Source organism: Lissotriton helveticus, chromosome 5_1 (assembly GCF_964261635.1).
Source record: "Lissotriton helveticus chromosome 5_1, aLisHel1.1, whole genome shotgun sequence".
Lineage (NCBI taxonomy): Eukaryota > Metazoa > Chordata > Amphibia > Caudata > Salamandridae > Lissotriton > Lissotriton helveticus.
Genome location: NC_136065.1, coordinates 238,215,419 through 238,237,743, shown reverse-complemented (window position 1 = coordinate 238,237,743; position 22,325 = coordinate 238,215,419). Strand labels below are relative to the sequence as shown.

General features: G+C 45.0%; 1 protein-coding gene across 2 annotated transcripts in view; it reads right to left on the bottom strand.

The window, feature by feature from the left end:
- Positions 1-22,011, bottom strand: part of ALAD (aminolevulinate dehydratase) — an 87,680-nt gene extending 65,669 nt beyond the window's left edge. The window contains exon 1 of one of the 2 annotated variants that reach the window (XM_078642101.1): positions 21,881-22,011. The gene's annotated coding sequence lies outside the window, so the exon portion shown is untranslated. The remainder of the gene's footprint in view (positions 1-21,880) is intronic. The other variant, XM_078642102.1, reaches the window with a different exon arrangement.
- Between the last annotated feature and the right edge of the window lie 314 nt (positions 22,012-22,325).

Below are 22,325 nucleotides of genomic sequence, written 5' to 3'. Positions count from 1 at the left end.
AGCCATAGAAAATATATTTAGCCATATTCTCTACATAATTGAACCATTCACTCATATGTTTTAAGAATGGGTAACTGTTATATTATAGGTAACGTCCCTATTCTAATAATGACATCGTCTATAAGTATCTATGCTGTCCCAATCGGGAAGACGATTGTACCCCATATTAAATCCATATGTTCATCTTTACGATTGGGCCATTCTCTATCTCATATAAGTGCCCACTAAGCATTCGAGGCCAACGCACACTTCCGAAGTGTGTAAAAACGATCCAATACTGTCTGTTGTTTATTCTGGTGCAAACTAACTCATTAACTTCCCAGACCTCCAATATAAGTTTAAAAGCCAATAATTCTTAACGTCTCGCTACCAATAATATTTGCAAGCTTAACAGAAACCTTATCAGTATGGACATCTTCTTACCTTCGTGTGTGTAGAGTACGGCACATCACATTGGTCCGGTATGTTATCGAGTGCGATAAAAAGCTCCAGAGTATCAGAGCCGGCAAAGCTTAAAGCGACCCGCCTACGTTAAAGCGTCTTCCCCCTCTCGTGTGATAGAAACGGAAGATGGACTTACGAATTGGCCTCAAAACGGCCGCCATTTTGTAGTGGATAAAATTTGTGAAGGTAATATGTATTTAACGCTAAATTCTCATGCATACTAATTTATTTCAGTAAGTGTATTTTATATTTATGTATCTCAAAATTTCAGGAATGCATAAATAGGAAGATATATATGCGATATAATTATTCTGATATTGCATAAATATATGCGATATAGTTATTCTGATGGTGCATAAAGATATCAAGCCAAAACCTCATTCTCTCCATCAAATAAGGTTAGAACAAAGCATCTTAGAACATCTTAGAGCAGAGTAATAAGCTGGGGTTATCCAGTCATTACTTCTTATCATAATGCAAAATTACTTTAAATGAAAAGAAAAAAGGAAAAAGCGATCGCTTCGTTGCATATAGTCTGCTAATACTTACATACATTTTTCTTCAAAAGTACATCATGGTTATCGCGACCCTTATTTTTGGTATAAAATGGATACATATGTCAAATTTACATGATATTTACAGACCCACTGACCCATCATGTAGTATAGGACATTCATCATCTGCCCAAAAGTAATGTAACTCCTGGTCGATATTAAGACCGCATTCTGTACTCCGTAACTTCAATATCCACAATGCTTCTTTCCTGCGTAGCGCTAGTTCCCTGTTGCCCCCTTCTGGGGTGTCTAGGTGTGTGATCAATTCCATAGAACTCAAAGCGCCTGTTAGTTGTCTGTACCGGGCATATGGACATGTGTGCTGCCAAAGGGTACCTCATGTCACCCTGTTTTACTGCCCGTATGTGTTCTCCAATCCTTTCTCTTAGTGTTCTAATGGTGCTACCTATGTATTTCTTCTTACATTTGCACTCAATAGCGTAGACAACAAACTTTGTTAAGCAATTGATATTTGTTCTAATCTCATACATTCTACCACTGGGACCATGAAGGTGTGTTTTCTTTGAAATAGCCCATTTACAAGCTACACACTGGCTACAACCATGAAAGCCTTTTGTGTGTTGGGTCAACCAATTCTCATTGTTAGGTAGTGTGGGGTAACTTGGGCTTAAAATATTCCTCAGTGTTAATCCCCTCCTGTATGTAATGTTTGGTTTCTCTGTGATTTGGCTTCTGAGGGATTTGTCTGCACGTTATAAGTGCCAATGCTTGTCCATACTCCGCCTCAGTACCCCTAACCAAATGGTATATCCAGTAATCATTGTGATTGTCTTCGCCCCAGTTACTGTCTGTTTGGGGTCTTTCAATGTCTCTTCTCTTTTCAATCGATCTACCCTAGATTCTGCTTTCCTCAACGTGATCCCATCGTAACCCCTCTTTCGGAATCTAGTTCCTTTTTTATGTTCTTCAAAGTCCGTGTCTACGCTGCAGTTGCGTCTGACTCTGACCAATTCCCCATATGGAATTGCGTGTATCTGATGCGGTGGATGCGCACTTGACGCGTGCAATATCGAGTTGCATGCGGTTTGTTTGCGAAACATTCTACTCTGAATCTGTTTATCTTTCACAAAGAATTCAACATCTAAAAATGAAATCTTAGTTTTGCTGTATTCTGATGTGAATTGAATGTTACAGTCATTGGTGTTTAAATAGTCGATAAAGTCTGTCAGTTTGGTCTGTGTGCCTGTCCGTATCATAAAGCAATCATCTTTGTATCTTCCCCAGTACAAGATGGAGTCATTCCACAGAGAGCCTTCTGAGCCCCAGATTCTCTTCTCCTCAAGCCAGCCCATAAAAAGATTGGCATACTAGATAGAGAATCTGGAGCCCATCGCAACTTCTTGTTTCTGTCTAAACCATTTATCTTGGAACAAAAACTCATTATTATCCAAAATAAGTTTGACCATTACGACAAACATCTCCGTATGGTTCCATGCACTTGCTGATCTTTTATTTAGCATCTTTCTAACTGCTATCAGGCCTGTCTCCTTCTTGATGCTGGTGTATAGAGCTGTTACATCTAAAGTAACCATAAACATGTTGTCATCCCAGCCAAAATCAGAGAGAATGCCTAAAATGTGTTTTGTGTCCCTGATGAATGATAGTAAATTCTTCACCAAAGCGTATATAAAAACATCAACATATTTCGAAATCCTCTCTGTTGGGCCCCCAATTCCAGAAATAATGGGCCTTCCCAGGTGAAAAGGTAATGCTTTGTGCACCTTCGGCAGTGTGTAAATGCATGGATACCTTGGTCTGTCTGGTTTTAAGTAGGTCAGTTCATTGTCATCTATCAGCCCCAAACCGTGCCATCTCCTCAGTTGGGTGTTGATATGTTCAGTCAGTGCCCACATGGGGTTGGTATTTAAGGGAGACAATCAGAATGATTACTGGATATACTAATTGGTCAGGGGTACTGAGGTGGAGTATGGACAAGCATTGGCACTTATTACGTGCAGAAAAATCCCTCAAAGACCACATCACAGAGAAACCAAACATTACATACAGGAGGGGATTAACACTGAGGAATATTTTAAGCCCAAGTTACCCCCACACTACCTAACAATGAGAATTGGTTGACCCAACATACAAAAGGCTTTTATGGTTGCAGCCAGTGTGTAGCTTGTAAATGGGCTATTTCAAAGAAAACACACTTTCATGGTCCCAGTGGTAGAATGTATGAGATTAGAACAAATATCAATTGCTTAACAAAGTTTGTTGTCTACGCTATTGTGTGCAAATGTAAGAAGAAATACATAGGTAGCACCATTAAAACACTAAGAGAAAGGATTGGAGAACACATACGGGCAGTAAAACAGGGTGACATGAGGTACCCTTTGGCAGCACATATGTCCATATGCCCGGTACAGACAACTAACAGGTGCTTTGAGTTCTATGGAATTGATCACACACCTAGACACCCCAGAGGGGGCAACAGGGAACTAGCGCTACGCAGGAAAGAAGCATTGTGGATATTGAAGTTACGGAGTACAGAATGCGGTCTTAATATCGACCAGGAGTTATATTACTTTTTGGGCAGATGATGAATGTCCTATACTACATGATGGGTCAGTGGGTCTGTAAATATCATGTAAAGTTGGCATATGTTTCCATGTTATACCAAAAATAAGGGTCGCAATAACCCTGATGTACATTTGAAGAAAAATTTATGCAAGTATTAGCAGACTATATGCAACAAAGCAATCGCTTTTTCCTTTTCAATTAAAGTAATTTTTCATTATGATAAGAAGTAATGACTGGATAACGGGGCTTATTACTCTGCTCTAAGATGTTCGAAGACGCTTTGTTCTAACCTTATTTGATGGAGAGAATGAGGTTTTGACTTGATATCTTTATGCACCATCAGAATAACTATATCGCATATATTTATGCAATATCAGAATATTTATATCGCATATATATCGTCCTATTTATGCATTCCCGAAGTTTTGGGATACATAAATATAAAATGCACTTAATGAAATAAATTAATATGCATGAGAATTTAGCTTTAATTACATATCACCTTCACAAATTTTATCCACTACAAAATGGCGGCAGTTTTGAGGCCAATTCGTAAGTCCATCGTCAGTTTCTATCACGCGAGAGGCGGAAGACGCTTTAACGTAGGCACGTATGACGAGAAGGCGGGTCGTTTTAAGCTTTGCCGGCTCTGATACTCGGGAGCTTTTTATCGCACTCGATAACATACTAGACCGACGTGATGTGCCGTACTCTACACACACGAAGGTATGAAGATGTCCATACTGATAAGGTTTCTGTTAAGCTTGCAAATATTATTGGTAGCAAGACGTTAAGAATTACTGGGTTTTAAACTTATATTGGAGGTCTGGGATTTAAGTTAATGAGTTAGTTTGCACCGGAATAAACAACAGACAGTAACGGATAGTTTTTACACACTTCTGAAGAGTGCGTTGGTCTCGAATGCTTAGTGGGCACTTATATGAGAGAGAGAGAGAGAATGGCCCAATCGTGAAGATGAACATATGGATTTAATATGGGGCTACAATCTTCTTCCTGATTGGGACAGCATAGATACTTATACTTGTCATTATTAGAATAGGGACGTTACCTATAATATAACAGTTACCCATTCTTAAAACATATGAGTGAATGGTTCAATTATGTAGAGAATATGGCTAAATATATTTTATATGGCTTTCACAGAAACCGATTTGAATAGCAAAGGACACTTTGGGATTTGACTGTTAACTTGAAGAAACGCGACAGATCGGAACCCCAATGTGGGTTGGAAGTATCACCACATTTCAAGTAGGTGTTAATAACATTCAAATATAGGGTGGACTAATCATGTTGGTTTGAGAAACAGCTCTATGAAGCAGTTTGGCTATGAGTTATTTATACTTGTGTATCTCTTCATCCACTTTACAGATTTCGACGCTTTAAAAGATAGAGGTATTTATTTTGGGTTTATATTGGCGGTTATCTTGCTTGCGTTTTGTTTCACATTCACTTGGAATTGGCTGCAGGGTCTACTTTAGAAGCAATAGACATCCACTTAATCACTAAGCACTTTTCACAGTGCAGGCCAAAATAGCCATTTTAGGATAGCACGTCTCACAGTGTGACACCCCTGGGCAATAAGGTTGCATTTATCGTTATAAACGATTTGGAGCCCCTTACTTTATATCTCTCCATCGCCTTCGGGTTATTATATACCTCTGACTAAGAGGCTCATGTACATAAATGTAAAATGAAATTCAGCATCACCGTGTATGGCGATGTTTAAGTACAATGGCTAGACCTTGAGTTGAATATCCATGTCACATAACGTGATAAATGCACGAAGTATATTCAATGCAGAAAGTCTGAAAACAGTGAACATAAAAGGTATTCTGTATGTTTATGTTTATACAGCCTTGAGGAAGTCGCAGGATCACGCCCCTATAGCGACGAAACACGTGTTGGCTGTTGAAATTGAAATACAAGACAAAGAAAATAAAAGCATGAAAATAAGAACCAAAGGAATTGTTCATATTCTTGTTGCATGATATCAAAATCAATGTGTTTATACTAAAGTAGGGAAACCGGTTGTATTACTTGACGTGTGCTGGGGAGTGAAGTAACACTTAAGAAGGTGTCACAGTTAAGCATGCCCATGATGTAGGGATATTGTCCATGCCACCAAGGAGATAGGGAAGGGGCCGCGCGCAGCGGGCGCACCGCTGGCGTGCATAAGGCAAGCCCATCTGTGACTGGACTGAGACCAGCGCCAGAACCCCTGGCCCCCGCCACCACTACGACGCCAGCACTCTACCCGCTCTCAACTCCGGACAGAGCCACACCTGCTTCAAGACACCAGCTTTTAACATGGTCTTGGACCCTTGTTTGGACAAATCTCTTAGTAGCCGCCCCTGGTTCCTTCCAAATCCAGGATATTTCTTCTTGCATCAATGAGGCAATATGCCTATGTAGATATCTGGAGATTAAGATCAGGAAAGCAGCAGGGTGTTTCTTTTAGGAACTATAAGTACCACCACAAGTCTAGGATCGACTTTGTGCTGATAAGCCAAAGTTTGACTGACGCTGTAAAATCTATTACTTACCTTCCCCTACACCTGTCAGATCATTCAGCGATTTTTTTGGTGTACAAAGGATTGTCTAGGACAGTTCCAAGAGGCTGGTCCTTTGATCGCTCTCTCCTTACGAACTCTGAGGCGGTCTCCTATCTTAAAGCTGAGGTCCAAAGTTTTATTAGCATTAATGTTGGACCAGCTGCCTTGGATGTTGTTTGGGACTCCCTAAAGGCATGTTTGAGAGGTCTGATCACAGGGAAAGTGGCTTTCCGTGCTAAACAATACAGGGAGGAGGTCGCTACCATCGAGGCAGAGATAGCTAAGATCCAAGCTGATATCGATTTACTGTCAACCCCGTCTGAGGCTGTATACAAGCCGCTTAGAGAGAAATTGTTTAGTTTAAAATCATCTCTGGGGACAGTTCTTGGTAGGAGAATTCAGCAGAGATGGGAGGCCAGTAGGTTGGCGCATTTTGAGTATGGTGAGGGCGCAGGCAAGCTATTGGCATGGAAGGCCAAAACAGAGCAGGTTCGGAACAACTTTGCCACAATAGTTTCTGGAGGTTCTATAATCTCCTCAGACGAAGGTATTAGATCTGCCTTTAGAGATTTTTTTTACAGGATATATCACGAAGATAAATCCATTAACCCTGCTTTAGCCAAACAGTGGCTTAGTAAAATCTCTCTTCCTGCCCTATCTGCCGAGAAAAGTATGCTTCTAGATAGAAACATCTCAACGGAGGAGGTCAGGACTGCCATTCGGAGCAGTAAAAAAGGCAGAGCTGCAGGACCGGATGGTCTCCCGGCTGAAATGTTTAAACTTCTAGAGCAAGAGATAACACCTCTGCTGGTTGCTCTATTTAATTACATCTTGATAGAGGGTCATTCTCCCCCCGAGTCATGGAATGGTGCCTCCATTTCGCTAATTCTGAAACCAGGCAAGCCCGCCACATCATGCGGGTCCTATAGGCCAATTTCTATACTTAATGTAGACTATAAGATATTTACTACAATATTGGCCAGGCGGTTGGCAGGGGTTGCTCCTGAGCTGTTACATCAGGACCAGAAGGGGTTTGTAAAAGGACGACAGCTATACGAGTTAACCTACGATCTCATTGGGGCCATCGATATGGCCACGACTGCGTCCCTCCCCCTGGCAGCTATAACATTGGATGCCACCAAGGCCTTCGATATGGTAAATTGGATCTACCTTGCGGAGGCCTTGGTGAAATTTAACATCGGGGATGGTTTTCGGCGCACTATTGAACTTCAGTACAAAAGGCCCTTTGCTCGAGTCCTGGTTAATGGGGTACTTTCGGACCCGTTTAATATCTCTAGAGGGACGAGGCAAGGCTGTCCCCTTTCCCCTTTACTTTTTGATTTATATATCGAGCCCCTAGCACAACGCTTGAGGGATGCCCCAAAAATTAAGCCTTTTGTATATCATGGCTGGGAGCGTAAAGTTGCACTCTATGCGGACGATGTGCTTATTTTGACATCTAATGCACAATCCGCACTCCCAGAAGCTCTTTCAATAGCTCAGGAGTTAAGGGATATAGCGGGCTATGAGGTGAACGCTGCAAAAACGGAAGTCCTGGTTTGGAATGATGACATCGGCGATACTAACATCTTGCCAGGGTCTTCAATGCGATACTTGGGCTTAAATATCCCGAAGGATATAAATAATCTTGTTACATCTAATTTTTCTGCTGTAGCAAAGCATTGCCGCCAGTTAATGCGTTCTTGGGAAATGTTTCCATTAACTCTTTTAGGAATGGTTAACTTAGTCAAAATGACCATCCTACCTAAAATGTCTTTTTTATTCAATACAATACCATTATACTTTGAACCTGCCATGATTGCGAAGTTCCAGTCGGACATTACATATTTTATCTGGAACAGGAAACAATCACGGATCTCCTGGAAAAAACTTAGGAGGCGTAGAGAGAAAGGGGGGTTGGTGGCCCCGGACCTCCAGCTCTATGCCTGGGCTATTCAATTATCGCATGTTAGAATGCTTTTAAAGATGCCATTAGATTCAGGGGTAGGTGCCTTGTTGTCAGCCTTGATTGATGGGGAGGGTTTAGGTAATTCCGGTTTATTATTTCAATTTGGAAATCAATGCTTTTTAAAAAAAATTAAGTTAAAGATCCTACAGGGTGTATCCAAAACATGGGCCAAACTGATGGGCACACTAAAAATAGGCTATTATTGCGATAAGACTCCCTTATGGGGACTGCCGGAAAGTCCGGAGTGGCTGGGTGATAGCTTGGCAATTCCGATTAAGGAGGCAGGGCTGCTGGTTGGGGGGGGGACTTGTTCTCCGAGGGCAGCCTGCTCCCATGGGAGTGCTTGAGAGAGAAAGTGTGTCCTAACTTCTCAAGATTTAAATATCTTCAGATATCAGGTTGGACGCAAGCCTTCTTAGCGCGGCCATCCTTACTGAATAGGTTTCCTATTGGAGGCTATAGTTATCTGGTCTCCCAGCTAGTTGACACTCCACCGTCTAAGAAAGAAGTCTCCTTGTGGTACAACTGGATGCTGGAAGATCTTGATGGCGACTTTTTGTTACCAGAACAACTTTGGGGTGCTATGTTACTGGGTCATAACGTGACTTAGTTGTGGTCCATCTCATTTAAAACATTGTGGGAGTATGTAAAACCGGCTTGGTTACGTAGGAACCACCTATATACGTTGCATAGGGCCTACTACTCCCCACTCAGGCTCTCTAAATTCAATCCCGGAAATCCTGTAATGTGCCCAAAATGTGGATCACCGTTGGCGTCAGATGCCCATATGTTCTTTGAATGCCCCCCTCTAAAGCTTTTTTGGGAAAATATCGGCCGTTTTCTTTCAGATGCTCTAGGAACTGTAATTACCTTTGATTTGGCTATGGTTATCTTTGGCCTCTCGCCTGAGGTCCAAGGACAGGCAAAAACTCTTTTGTTCTATGCTGCTCTGCTTGCCCGTAGAGAGATCTGCAAGAAGTGGAAGGAGGTTACACCACCTGCATTTTTAGATTGGCAGATCTCGGTTTTACGTTTCAAGAATAGATCTAGAAAGATCTGGTAACCAGGCCAAGAGAGCCTTTTGGCACCGTTTGGTATGGGTAAACTGAAACCCGGGTTTTTTTTTTGGGGGGGGGGGGGGGGGGTTCCCCCCGGTCCAATGATTATTCACTGTTGGGGTTTCTGAACTTGAATACCTGGACTTTTTTGTTTGGTGTCTTTGGTTTATATCAGCCCCATCAGCCGGGCATGGTGGTGGTGGCACTTACCCCTTCCTACCTTGATTCCACATTAGATGGCCCCTGAAGGCATATCTTTGAGGGTAATGTTCAACCTTGTGTTGTTACAACCTATACCCTGCCTGGTTTTTAACCTGTGACTGACTGTTGTGTTCTTGTAGGTGGCCACACCTGGAATCAATAGTGATTAATGAGGACAAAAAAAAAAAAAAAAGACACCAGCCTCAGAGCCGACGAACCACCTGCCAAGAAAGACCCCAACCACCTCCGATGCATACTACTGAACACCTGCTCCACACGCAAGCATGCCGTCGAGCTCTGGGACCTGCTCAACAACATCCCCGGACATCGCCTTCCTGACAGAGACCTGGTTTAACGACTCCTCCGCACCAGACATCACCATTGCCATCCCAGAAGGCTACAAGATCGCCTGCAGAGACCGCACCAACGGAGTCGGAGTCGGAGGAGGATTCGCCATCGTCCCCAAGAACAGCATCAGGATCTCGACTAGCACCGACGACGCGCTCAGCACCGCCGAACACATGCATTTCCAGATCCACACAGACCCCAACTCCACCCTCAGAGGCACCCTCGTCTACCGACTCACCAGACCCCGCCCCCAGTTCAGCGACTGCATCGCCGACTTGATCAGCACGCACTGACCTCCACCGACTACATCCTCCTCGGAGACCTGAACTTTCACCTTGAGAACAACGACAACAACTCCACAACCCTCATTGACAACCTCGCCAACCTCGGACTGAAGCAACTCGTCACAATGCCCACCCACTCCGTCGGCCACATGCTCGACCCAGTGTTCTCCTCAAGCCTGCACGTTTCCATCAGCCACACCACCGAACTCCTCTGGACCAACCACCGATGCATCCACTTCGCCTTCCAGAAACCCACCACACCACCGCACCCAGCAGATCCCCCGCCGCAGCCGGAGCAAAATCACGAAGACCAACTACACGGAAACCTCGCTCTCAGCCCACCCACCGAACCCTCCAACACTGACGATGCTGCCCACAGCCTCAGATGCTAGATCGAGGACTGCGCCAACACCCTCACCCCGCTGAAGAAATCCCCCTACAGAGACACCGGCAAGAGGGCCAGCTGGTTCACCCCAGAACTCCCAGCTTCCAAGCAAGCCTGCCGGAAACTAGAGAAGAAATGGCACAGTGAACAAACTCCGGACAGCCACGCAGCACACAAGGACGTCATCCACAACCACCACCACCTCATCAGGGCGGCCAAGAGGACCTCCTTCAAAGACCGCCTCGACAACAACGCACACAATAGCAAGGAGCTCTTCAACATCGTGAAGGAACTCTCCAACCCCAGCTCCAACACCAACGACATCTTGCCGTCGCAAGCCCTGTGCGTCTCCCTCGCCACCTTCTTTCACCGCAAGATAGCAGACATCCACGACAGCTTCAACACCCAGACAGCCCCAACAAACAGCAACACAACAGACCCTCCGCACATCATCGACCACGACCCCCTGCTAGACTGGGCCAGCGTGAGCATCGATGACACCATCAAGACCATGCGCACAATCCACTCCGGCTCTCCGTCAGACCCATTTCCGCACCACGTCGAGAAAGCAGCTCCAGCGCACCCCACCTGCGCAACATCATCAATCTCTCCCTCGAGACCAAAACCTTCCCAGAGATCTGGAAACACGCCGAGATAAACACCCTACTCAAAAAACCTAAGGCCGGCCCAAGAGACCTCAAGAACTTCCGGCCCATCTCTCTGCTCCCCTTCCCAGCCAAGGTCATCGAGAAAACCGTCAACAGACAGCTAACCCGATACCTCGTTGAAAACAGAATCCTGGACCCTTCCCAGTCAGGGTTCCGCAGCAACCACAGCACCGAGACTACCCTCATCGCCACCACCGACATCAGGACACTGCTGGACAACGGTGAGACCGCAGCACTCATCCTCCTAGACCTCTCTGCCGCCTTCAACACCGTCTGCCACTGCACACTACGCCGCCAAACCGCAGGAATCCGAGACAAGGCTCTGGATTAGACTACTTCCTTCCTCTCCGGCAGAACCCAGAGCATCCGCCTCCCCCATTCCGTTCCAAAGCCTCCGAGATAATCTGCAGCGTACCCCAGGGATCCTCCCTCAGTCCGACGCTGTTCAACATTTACATGGCCCCGCTCGCACACAGAGCCCAACAGCACGACCTCAACATAATCTCCTACGCCGACGACACTCAGCTGATCCTCTCCTTCTCCAAGGACCCCATCACCGCCAAAGCCAACCTCCACGAAGGAATGAAGGCCTTCGCTGACTAGATGAAGACCTGGCGTCTGAAGCCGAACTCAGACAAGACGGAGGTCTTCATCCTCTGCTCCAACCCTTCAGCCTGGGACGACTCCTGGTGGCCGGAGGCACTGGGGACAGCCCCAACAACCACCAACCTGGGAATCATCCTTGACTTAACGATCTTAATGACCAAGCAAGTCAACGCCGTCTCCTCCACCTGCTTCAACACCTTCTGCATGCTCCGCAAGATCTACAGATGATTCCTGCCAGATACAAGAAAGACAGTCACCCAGGCCCTCGTCAGCAGCAGGCTCGACTACGGGAACGCCCTCTACGCGGGAGCCCCGACCAAGCTCATCAAAAGACTACAACGCAACTGGTCCTCGACGTACAACGCCATGGCCACATCACCCCCCCACCTGAGAAACCTGCACTGGCTCCCCGCCAACAAGAGGATATCCTTCAAACTCCTCACCCACATACACAAGGCACTCCACAAGACCGGCCCAGCCTACCTCAACAGACGGCTCTCCTTCTACATCCCCAACCGCCAGCAATGCTCCGCCGACCTCTCACTGGCCACCGTCCCGCGCATCCGAAGAACAACCACCGGTGGGAGATCCTTCTCCCACCTCGCCGCCAAGACATGGTACACCCTCCCACTGAGCCTACGACAGGCCCTTGACCTACTGACCTTCTGGAGGATACTCAAGACCTGGCTGTTCGATCAGTAGCGCCCCCTGCCCCCAGGACCTTGAGACCCTCCTGGGTATGTAGTGCGCTTTACAAATGATTGATTGAAGGTGGCAGGGTAAGATTCTTTCTGGAGAACTTTGGCCTGTAAGGGACAGGGCCTTTCCAAGGGATGAGACAACATGAGACTAACTCAAGCCGTAGATCAGGAGATTCCCTGGGGCTTCAATGGTCACACTTGGCATATGCAGTGAGAGCCTGATTTGAAGTGGATAGGAATCTTTGGAGCCAGAATTCCCCAGACTCCTACCAAGGCTTTAAGGGCCTGATGTATCAACGGGTTTTACCCATTCTGTGTCAATGGGAAAATTAGTTTTTACATATGATCCTAAGTGAGTAATGCATGGGGGATCTTCACTATAGGGCTTCCAACTAGGGTGAGAAAGGAGAGGGTTAAGTGGGACTTGTGTGTTTCATTCAGGGATAGGGGCTGTCTTTAATCCTGTGTACCACTTGGAATGTGCAGGTGATCTTTAAGAAATGGTACAGTCTTGCATGAATCTGGGTGGACACTTAAGGGGTTCCTGTGCACAAACTCTAGAGACTCCAGTTCACTCTTTGCCGGTCTGCCTCTCCCTAGGGACGATAAGAGCCCCCTTAGAAATAACTGGGAGTCTAATGGTGTCAGTCTCATACAAAATGAGGTCACCAATAGCCTCAGTGTTATGAAACAGGACTACCAAGATCTGATATGAAAGAAGTGTGTGTGTGTGTGGACAGTCATGAAATGACAAATGCCCAAAAAACGGCTGATAGCTCTGGTCATCTTCAGCAAATATACTACATTTCTCTACAATTCCAAATTTAGGCTCCCATATCCCATTTAAAATAAAGACAGGAGCATAGCACATTGTTTTCTGAGTAGCGATCTCTATTCTACAGGTACATCTTGGCTGGATCGAGCCAGGTGAAGGCACTTCTGTAAGGCAGAGGTCTTCAAACATTTATGCTCTGAGCCGCTCTAAGCATAATGTTTTGAAGTTGTGAACCCGTTCCAACACTTTATGGCAAGAATAGAATAAAAAGGTAGGCCAGAGCTTAGTACAGTGGACAGAGCTTATGAGGTAATTTCAGAGTTACTTTGTCTGTAGCTCATCATAATACAAACCAAGTGTGAGACAAATGAACAACAGGAAATTGACCAAAACCACTGTGGTCTAGAATTGGGGTGTTGTGAGCCCTTAGACTTTTGGGTCCAAGTGCAACTGCACCTAATTATAGCTGTGCCCTTAAGTAGCAGGCTGTCTCTTCTGCCTCTTTCACCTATTCCCCACCATATCTGGCCTTCACTCCAATCTTGAAACAGACTTTCTATCTCGGTCAGAAAAAACACGATCTCCCACCTGGGTGCCGTCAGCTCTAACACTAGCTGGGAAAATTAGGGGTTTTCGTAGGTCCTTCACACCCCTTTGCCACTGCACCTGCAGCACTATTGATACCTCCAGTACTGTCTCCTCTGTCCACTCCACTGGGCCTTCTCTCCTAAGCAGGATTGTGACCCTTTGTTAAAAAATTAAAAAGGAGAAAAAGCCATTGCATATTGCCATACTGCATCTGCTGCTCTTCTGGTCCTTAACAATAAAAAGGGGTAACTATCTCTTTGAGAAAGCCGTCTCTGTCCATGAGTAAATGAAAAAATTAACCTCTATGTAGTGCCCATTACTCCTGGCCCATTTCTTCGACCCTATCCAAGGATCTCACTCATTTCCTGTTTCTCATGGACAATTACTCAGAGGCTCCAGGGCTCTGGACAATGCATGACTGGGTCTGAACAAGACCCTGCTGGCCCCCTCCTGGTACCCTCTCCACTCACTTGAAAGAGCATCTCAAAGTAAACAGAGGTTGAAGTGGGCGAGGTCAATGAGGACCTACATGCCCATGCTATTCTAATTTTTACATAAAAAGTTATCATATTTTTTGTTAACAATGAATCATCCTATAACGGGATAACTACAGAAGAATCTGACCAGCTCACAAGGGTGCATGCTACATGAAAGAAATGTAAATGTGTACAGCTGGTTAATCACCAAATGTAAATGTAAATGGTTTCTGGTAGCCAGTACAGTGTTCGATTGATGGAGTTATGTGAGGCTTCATGGTGACAAAGATTTATTCTTTTTGAGAGGTAATTCAAGGTTGATATTGGCTGAATTCTGCAACGTTTTCTTTTAATAGACACTTTTAAAAACGCACGTACTAGGTACAGCTTAATTACCTATTATTAAAATATATACTTTAAAATCACTTGTTTTATCTTAAACATTAAATCATTTTTCAGCAGATTAACATATACTGTGTGCAATACAATGACTTCCATATTCATAGTGCTTTATGATACATGTTGGTACCTCGCAGCACTATAAATACACACATGACTTTTCCCCATTGCGTGGATTATGATCCAGTTCTTTGACACTCTGAGCAGAGAGCATTTCCACCTGATTAGTTTAACTTGCAATTTTTTCATTTAAGGTGTGAGCATTATTTTATATGTATAAACAAAAAGAGAGAGTAAGGGATTTATTCACATTGGTGAATGGAAAATACTCCCAGTGCCCTGGACTTAATATCGAAATAACAAAAGAGGAGTATCACCACAAGGACCTAAACAAAGGTTCTGGGGGGCAGAGGGAAGGCTTATCTCAGCAAGGGTACATAATAGTTTTGCTGAGTGTCTCAGTGCCGTCCCCTAGCCGGGACGGCACTGAGAGACGCGTAGGTGAACCGCCCATGGCACTCAGCAAAACTATTATGTACTCTTGCTGAGATAAGCCTTCCCTCTGCCCCCACGAAGCCTTAAGACCCACAATAGGAGTCTTTTGCTTCTTCCTCACCCAATTTAGGTTTGAGGTTTCACCTACTACAGATTTTTGTTAGTAGGTTATAGGAATCTAGGACTGGATGCACGTTAGTGTGTGCAGACCACCCATTTTCCTTTCTTTTTCTGGCCCTGATGAAAACCTGGAAATCACCACTCACAGGTTGAAACATGTAGACCATTCACATAGATACATACGGTCATAAAAACCTTTTCGTATCTTCACACCTTTTTTATTATTGTCCAGTAGCTTTTGAAAAAAATCGTTTTCACATAAGTTATACCGGGACAATTTTTAACATCACGTTTTGCACCATTTACACAAAAAAAACAGCTCCACTGTAGTTCAGGTGTCGCAGCACACCCTGATGGCACTCGGCCGTCAGGGTGGACCCCGATGATGAAGCATGTCACCAACCAGGTTGGTGAGTGAGGGTTTTTTTACAAAGAGAAAATATCCTTTTTTCATGGGCATCCCATTCACAACCTTTGTTTAGGTCCTTGTGGTGATACTCCTCTTTTGTTATTTCAGCATTATTTTATATACAGTCCCTTGAAGATGAAAAAACAAGACACTTCCAGAATATTCAGTTGCTTTAGCCTCAATTTTACCTCTGCCACCACGTCACTTAGGAGTTTTGAGCATAGTGGTCCCGGACACGGACAATAGGAGCAGAGGAATATGAATATAGACTAGAAATCAGTTCTATATTTGTGCTGTCCAACTGGACAGGGTAAATTTAATATTTCAAACATTTACAACAAATTAAAGTGGGGACACAAACCTGCATCCAACTATGTTTACATAAAACAAAGGATCAGGCAGAACAAATGCTTGTAAGTCATACATTAAAGAAAACAAGCGTAGATGTGCGGTGACACTGTTACACATGAGTAATGACAGGTTAAATAGTGTTTACGGTGTACAGAGAGTCAACAACGTTTTGATCCCATGTAAACAATTGTGGGATCATCATCAGGACATTAAATGATTGAGTCAAAATTGCTGTGAGAGGTGCTAAGCCTCATATTAAGAATTCCCACAGCGTGGCCAAGCGGGGGCCAAGTGTCTCTTAAGAGTCCTTCAGCGAGTAGTGAAGGACCGCTGGGGTTAGAGGTCCAAGGAGCAAGCCGTAGAGTTAGAACGGCTGTGCGATGCCACGCTACCAATTGCCATAAGAAGAACCATAGCAGCGTGTCCAAAAGGGAAACCGATAGATCGAGTGGCGAGTATAGAGGTTCAATGAGCCGTACATATTAACCTGTGGTGCAAGGCCCCGTGATCAAAATTGCCTAGTAGAGGACTGCAATCGCGGTCCTTTGATGGGCAACCAGGAGGGATTGCCAGTAGTTAGGTGTGATCAAATAAACCGCATTGGGCGCATCAAGGTAGACGTCTCGGTCAAAAACGCCACGTTTTTGCCCGAGACGTCTACATTGATGCGCACTGTACGATGTTTTGTTTTGTTTTATGTATACCTAGTTGGATGCAGGATTGTGTCCCCACTTTAATTTTTTGTAAATATTTGAAATATTAAATTGATCCTGTCTGGTTGGACAGCACAAATAGTTATACTGATTCCTAGTCTATATTCATTTCCCTCTGCTCCTATTGTCCATGCCCTGGACCACTGTGTTCAAAACTCATTGATACCCAAGTTCCCTGACCAATGTAATAGGATCCCCTTGTTTCTTAAACCACATCACTTATGGTCACAGTTTCCACACCATTTGTAAGCACCTCAACTGATGCATGTAAAGACAGCCTAGAAATGTGCCAAACAAAAATGCTTCCTGGCCTTCTTCAATTACAAGTACTTGTTGAGGGATTTGCCCTCTCCTGGGATTAAAGACACAGACCCCCTGGAGTGGAGGGGGGGCAGGAGCTCCCCGCAGTTTGAAGACCTCTTCTCTAAGGTGTGATGGTCTCATTCATTTTTATGCTCTCTCCAGGTAGTGGCAGTGCCTGGGGGTCTGTTGGTCGGAACGCTGCATCTAAAGTCACTCTGTTGATATCGTGCTTATTATCCTGCACTTTATATCGGCGCTGGCATGATTGCAATGTTGGCTGCGCATTTGTAAAATTTTAAAGTGTACTACTAGTTTTTACTTATTCCTTATTTTGCACTTATACTAATTGCAATTACCGCTTCACATTACCTGTAACCTCGCCCTACCACCGCGGCTGGTGCCGTTAGCGTGGAGGGGAGGCGCCATCTTGGGAGTGGATAGACCGGAATTAGCGGTCTAGTCTCCCCACAGAGGCAGCGCATATTAGGCCATGTGCTTCCGGGAGCGGACGAGCGCAGCGGGCGCGACGATGGCGCGCATAAGGTAAGCTCGTCTATGCTCATCCGCGAGCGTCCGGAGCCAGGGGCCAGTCACCATGCCCAAAAATACTTTTACTCAGGCCTACAACTTATGGCCCTAAGACCTCTTGACCATCAATGCCCCACCATAGCTGCACATGTGTTTAAACATACTATTTCTTATGGCATTGCTAAGTGTACTCCTGTGGACCTTGAGCCACTCCCGGATACTGCCCCACAAGTTCATAAAAATGTGACTACCACTATCGAAAAAACCTTTCACTGCTTGTTTTTAAACACACGTTCAATGGTACAACACCAAATAGATCTATTTTTATTACTGACAGAACAAAAACCCGATCTATTATTACTGGCAGAAACCTGGCTAACCCAGGACTCTCTTCCCGACATCCTGGCCACACTCCCCGGCGACTATCACATTCACTCAGTCAACCGTCCGCCAGGAAAAAAAGGCGTCGGAGTCGGAGTTATTTTTAAAAAATCTTTTACACCTCTGTTGCTGCCTTCACTTATCCTACCTGGCGTTGAAAACATTGTCTTTAAAATTGATACGGACTGCGGAGCCATCCTTACTGTTCTGATTTACCGTCCTCCCTCTTCCATGCCCATGTTTCCCTCTGCCTTAGCGGAACAACTTGCCCCATTAGTAACTACCTATTCCAAAACCCTTCTAGTAGGGGATTTTAATCTTTGGTTTGACGCTATGGACTTGGATGCTCAGGCAGGGGAATTAAAAGATCTTCTTGTTGACCTTAATCTACAGCAGCATATCCACTCCCCCACTCACCGTAAAGGCCATAGCCTCGACCAGATCTGGTCCTACAACCTTACTCTATCTAATCTGGTTGTGGAGCCTTGTATCTGGTCGGATCACCACCTAATACAGTTTGCCTTGACGGTCAGTAGTAATAAGGCCCAGAAGCCTCGGAAAATGGGGAAAATAAGAAAATGGAAAAGCATTAGCTCCCCGGAGTTTCTAGACTCGCTACTTGCAACTTTACCCCCGGTTTCAGAACATCCGGATGCCATGGAGGAATCTATCTCACATTGGATCACAGGGGCTGCAGAAATCCATGCCCCCTGGGTCAAGCCCCCTCGGTCTTGCGCTAGTAATACTCTCAGATGGTTTACCCCACAACTTCAGGCGCAAAAATTAGAAGTCCGTAAGAAAGAAAGGACCTGGAGGACCAACTATTCCCAACAGGATAGGGTGACCTACTGTGCTGCTCGCAAGGTCTGCCAGAAATCCATCCTGGCACAGAAAACAACTTACTTTTCTGAGCTCATCACACACTCACAAAATAAATCCAAAGACATCTTTAAGATGGTGAATGAGCTCTGCGACAGCGACAGAACGGTCCCCCCGGTGGTCCCTACCCAAGCATGGTGCGACTCTTTAAATACTTTCTTTATCAATAAAATTTTGGACATAAAACAATGCATAATCAACTCTCCAGTCCCACTTCCTTTGGATGATTCCTTTTTTAACCCTTCTACGCTCGAGGCTTTTCCACCGATTGACGCTAAAATGCTGTCCGAACTCTTTAACCGAGTTAAATCAGGTTCTCCTGATGATGTTTGCCCCCCACACATATATAAGGACATAGGCCTAGCCATACCTCAGAGTATTCTTCCCGCACTAAATCCTTCTCTTATCAGCGGCAGGGTACCATCTCGATTTAAACAGGCTCTACTCATCCCTCTGCTGAAGAAGCCGGGTGCAGACCCACAAGTCCTGGTCAACTATAGGCCTATTTCCTTGCTCCCATACTTGTCAAAATTACTGGAGGCATATACCTCTACCTATCTCTCTAAATTTATAGAGGACAGCGGCTATCTTGAACCCAACTAAGCAGGTTTCCGTCCCTGTCATTCGACGGAAACGGTCATCCTAGCCGTCCAAAATGCATTAAGATCTAATGCAGACAAGGGCATCCACCAGGCCCTGGTCTTACTTGACTTGTCGGCCGCGTTCGACACGGTTGATTTTTCCATCTTAATCAACCGTGTCGAGCAGGCCGGCCTTAGGGGCACAGCTCTTGAGTGGATAACCTCTTTCATCTCGGACCGCAATCAGTCGGTTAGACTGGGCTCTTTTACCGCCTCTAGAACTGGTTCCACATGCGGGGTCCCACAGGGGTCCTCACTTTCCCCTTTGCTTTTTAATCTTTACATGCGCCCCCTTCTGCATCTCCTAAAGCAATTTAAAGTTACAGTTTACAACTACGCTGATGATTTGCAGCTTATCTTTCCCCTGAATGCACCCGATCCTGTCATCGAATTCCAAGCAACAATGCAACTGATACAACGATGGATGAGCCTTAACCATCTTAAGCTCAACCCGGGGAAAACCGAGCTAATAGTCCCCGGGACCAGTAGTATCAGTTGGGCCCCACATTTTTGGCCTATTAGTCTTGGACCTCCGCCGCCCATCGCCTCTTCGGTGAAAAGTCTTGGAGTCATTTTGACCTCGGACCTATCACTGAGGGGCCAAGTTGGCGCGGTTGTCTCTTCCAGCTTCTATCAGATAAGAAAGATCAAAAAAATAGCGCAGTTCTTAACTTTCTCAGCTCTTATTCAAGTCACCATCGCCTTGGTTCTCTCTAGGCTGGACTTTTCCAACAGCATCTATCTGGGCCTTCCTCTCGGTCTCCTTAAACGACTGCAGTTAGTGCAGAATCAGGCAGCTAGGCTGCTTCTTAAACAGCCTAAGTGGCAATCCATCAGGCCAGGCCTTGAACAACTACACTGGCTGCCTGTCTCCCAAAGAATAATGTTTAAGACCAGCTGCATTATATTCAGGAGCTTACAGGAGACAGGGCCACAGTTTATCACTCAGCTGGTCACCAGATACAAGCCCATTTTGAATCTTCGCTCCTCCAATAAAGACCTCTTGATTGTTCCTTCTTACAACAGGAAACGCCAGGGTGGTAGCTGTTTTCACCACCTAGCTGCTGTTTTGTGGAACTCTCTTCCGCTGACTCTCAGGCAAAGCCCAGATATTTTGACTTTCAGGCTCTCTCTTAAGACCTGGCTATATAAGCAAGCATATCCGCAGTAGATTTATTATGTTATGTTCCTTCCTTCAACAGCGCCATGAAGCCCACGGGCGTACGTGCGCTTTACAAAAAAACCCTAACATAACATAACTCCCTCTTTACCAGAGTGCTAGAGGCAGAGATATAAGCCCTCTCCAGTTATTGGATAGACAGACAGTTGCCAAATACCACACAGGTCAAAAGCAGCTCCATTTTCCGTCCTGGCAGATTTTCAATTTATTTGAAAAACTCCTTAGAAATCAAAGTGCAGAGACAGGCGAAAATGATGCTTGCATCAAGAAGAGGATGTGTTTCTGCATGCAATTTACATTTTAGAAGTCACAAACGTATGTTCAGACTTTTACACCTACAGCGATTGTGTTAATAATGCCTTTTCTATTGCTTTTTGGACAGGCAATTACCAACGGATTGAAATTAATTAATTGACCAAAGTCAGAGCATACACATATATTCAGCTCATCTTCCAGTAGTCATTAATGTAAACAAAGCCATTAATGCAAACGGGAAAATATAATCAATTGTAGCTGAACCACCCAGGTAGAAATGAAAGCAAAAGATAGAAGTGAGGCAAATGGTTTTTAATTTTAGGACTGGGCTTTAAGACAGCTTTTGCTGTTGCACCAGACGTTGTTATGCCCAAAAATTGAATATAGCACGGGGCAATGGATCAGCCCGCTTTACTAACTGGCTTCTGTCACGAAGTTACTGCAAAAAGCTTCTGCACATTGTTCAAATCTGTGTACAAATAGTTCCTTTCTCAGGTGACAAAGATCTTTCACAGTGCGCCTTATACATTTAATTTTTAACCTTTAAAAAAACTAATTTTGCTTGTACTTCAAGTGCCTAGTTGGATGGTGATTAACTTCTTGTGCCCTTTTCTAAATTGCTGTCTAAAGTACTTTAATCCAAATATCCCTTGCACATTAGCGCTCTGCAACCGTGCAACATCTATGCCAACATCTGAGACATCTGAAGAAAGACTATTACCTCCTCGGAGTAATGAATATTACCGGTAGGTAACCGAGCCTTCCCTATTACTTTTACTTAACATAGGAGTATTTGTAGCGAAAGAAAATTAAAGAAAAAGATAAGAAGCAACACATATTTTTCTAAAAAGTCTACAGATTTCCTCATTAGTGCGCAGAGTTTGTGGACAAGTATGTTGCAGCCCTGCTCCGATCACGCAATCACCCAGAGTACTACTACCTTCCGCATCACTGGGGCAAGCTTCCACGGCAATCATTTAGACACAACTCTCTCTTTGTGCAGTAAATGGAAACATCGACTGTCTCCCCTACGGACAAGTACTTTTGCTTACCTGCTCCTTTTCCTCTAGACCTCGGACTGCGGTCACACACGTCCCTGACCCTGGGGCAGTGAAAGACTTTGACGCTGACTGCAGGAGCCACGCCACCACGAGCCGCCGAGGCCGCGCCCCTTTCACAAAGAGCCAATAGGGTAAAGAGTCAAACCAGTTAGAGGAATGATCATTAGCAGTGACGCACCGTCACGTGATACATGTGACGCGTCACGTTGTCAAGTCTGGGGATAGTGGAGTGAAATTGCGGAAAAAAAGGCTGTACAAGACTGCAAGGGGACCGGAGTGCTGCAGTCATATCAGTAGTGTTTGTGTAATGAGTATGCTCTTTGCTTCTCAGTAAATAAAGACAAAACGGAAACTCTGTTGTGTAGCGTAATGGCCAGAGCTGCCGACTTTGGAGCTGGGGAACCAGGTTCGAGTCTGGGCATCGGCAACATCACTT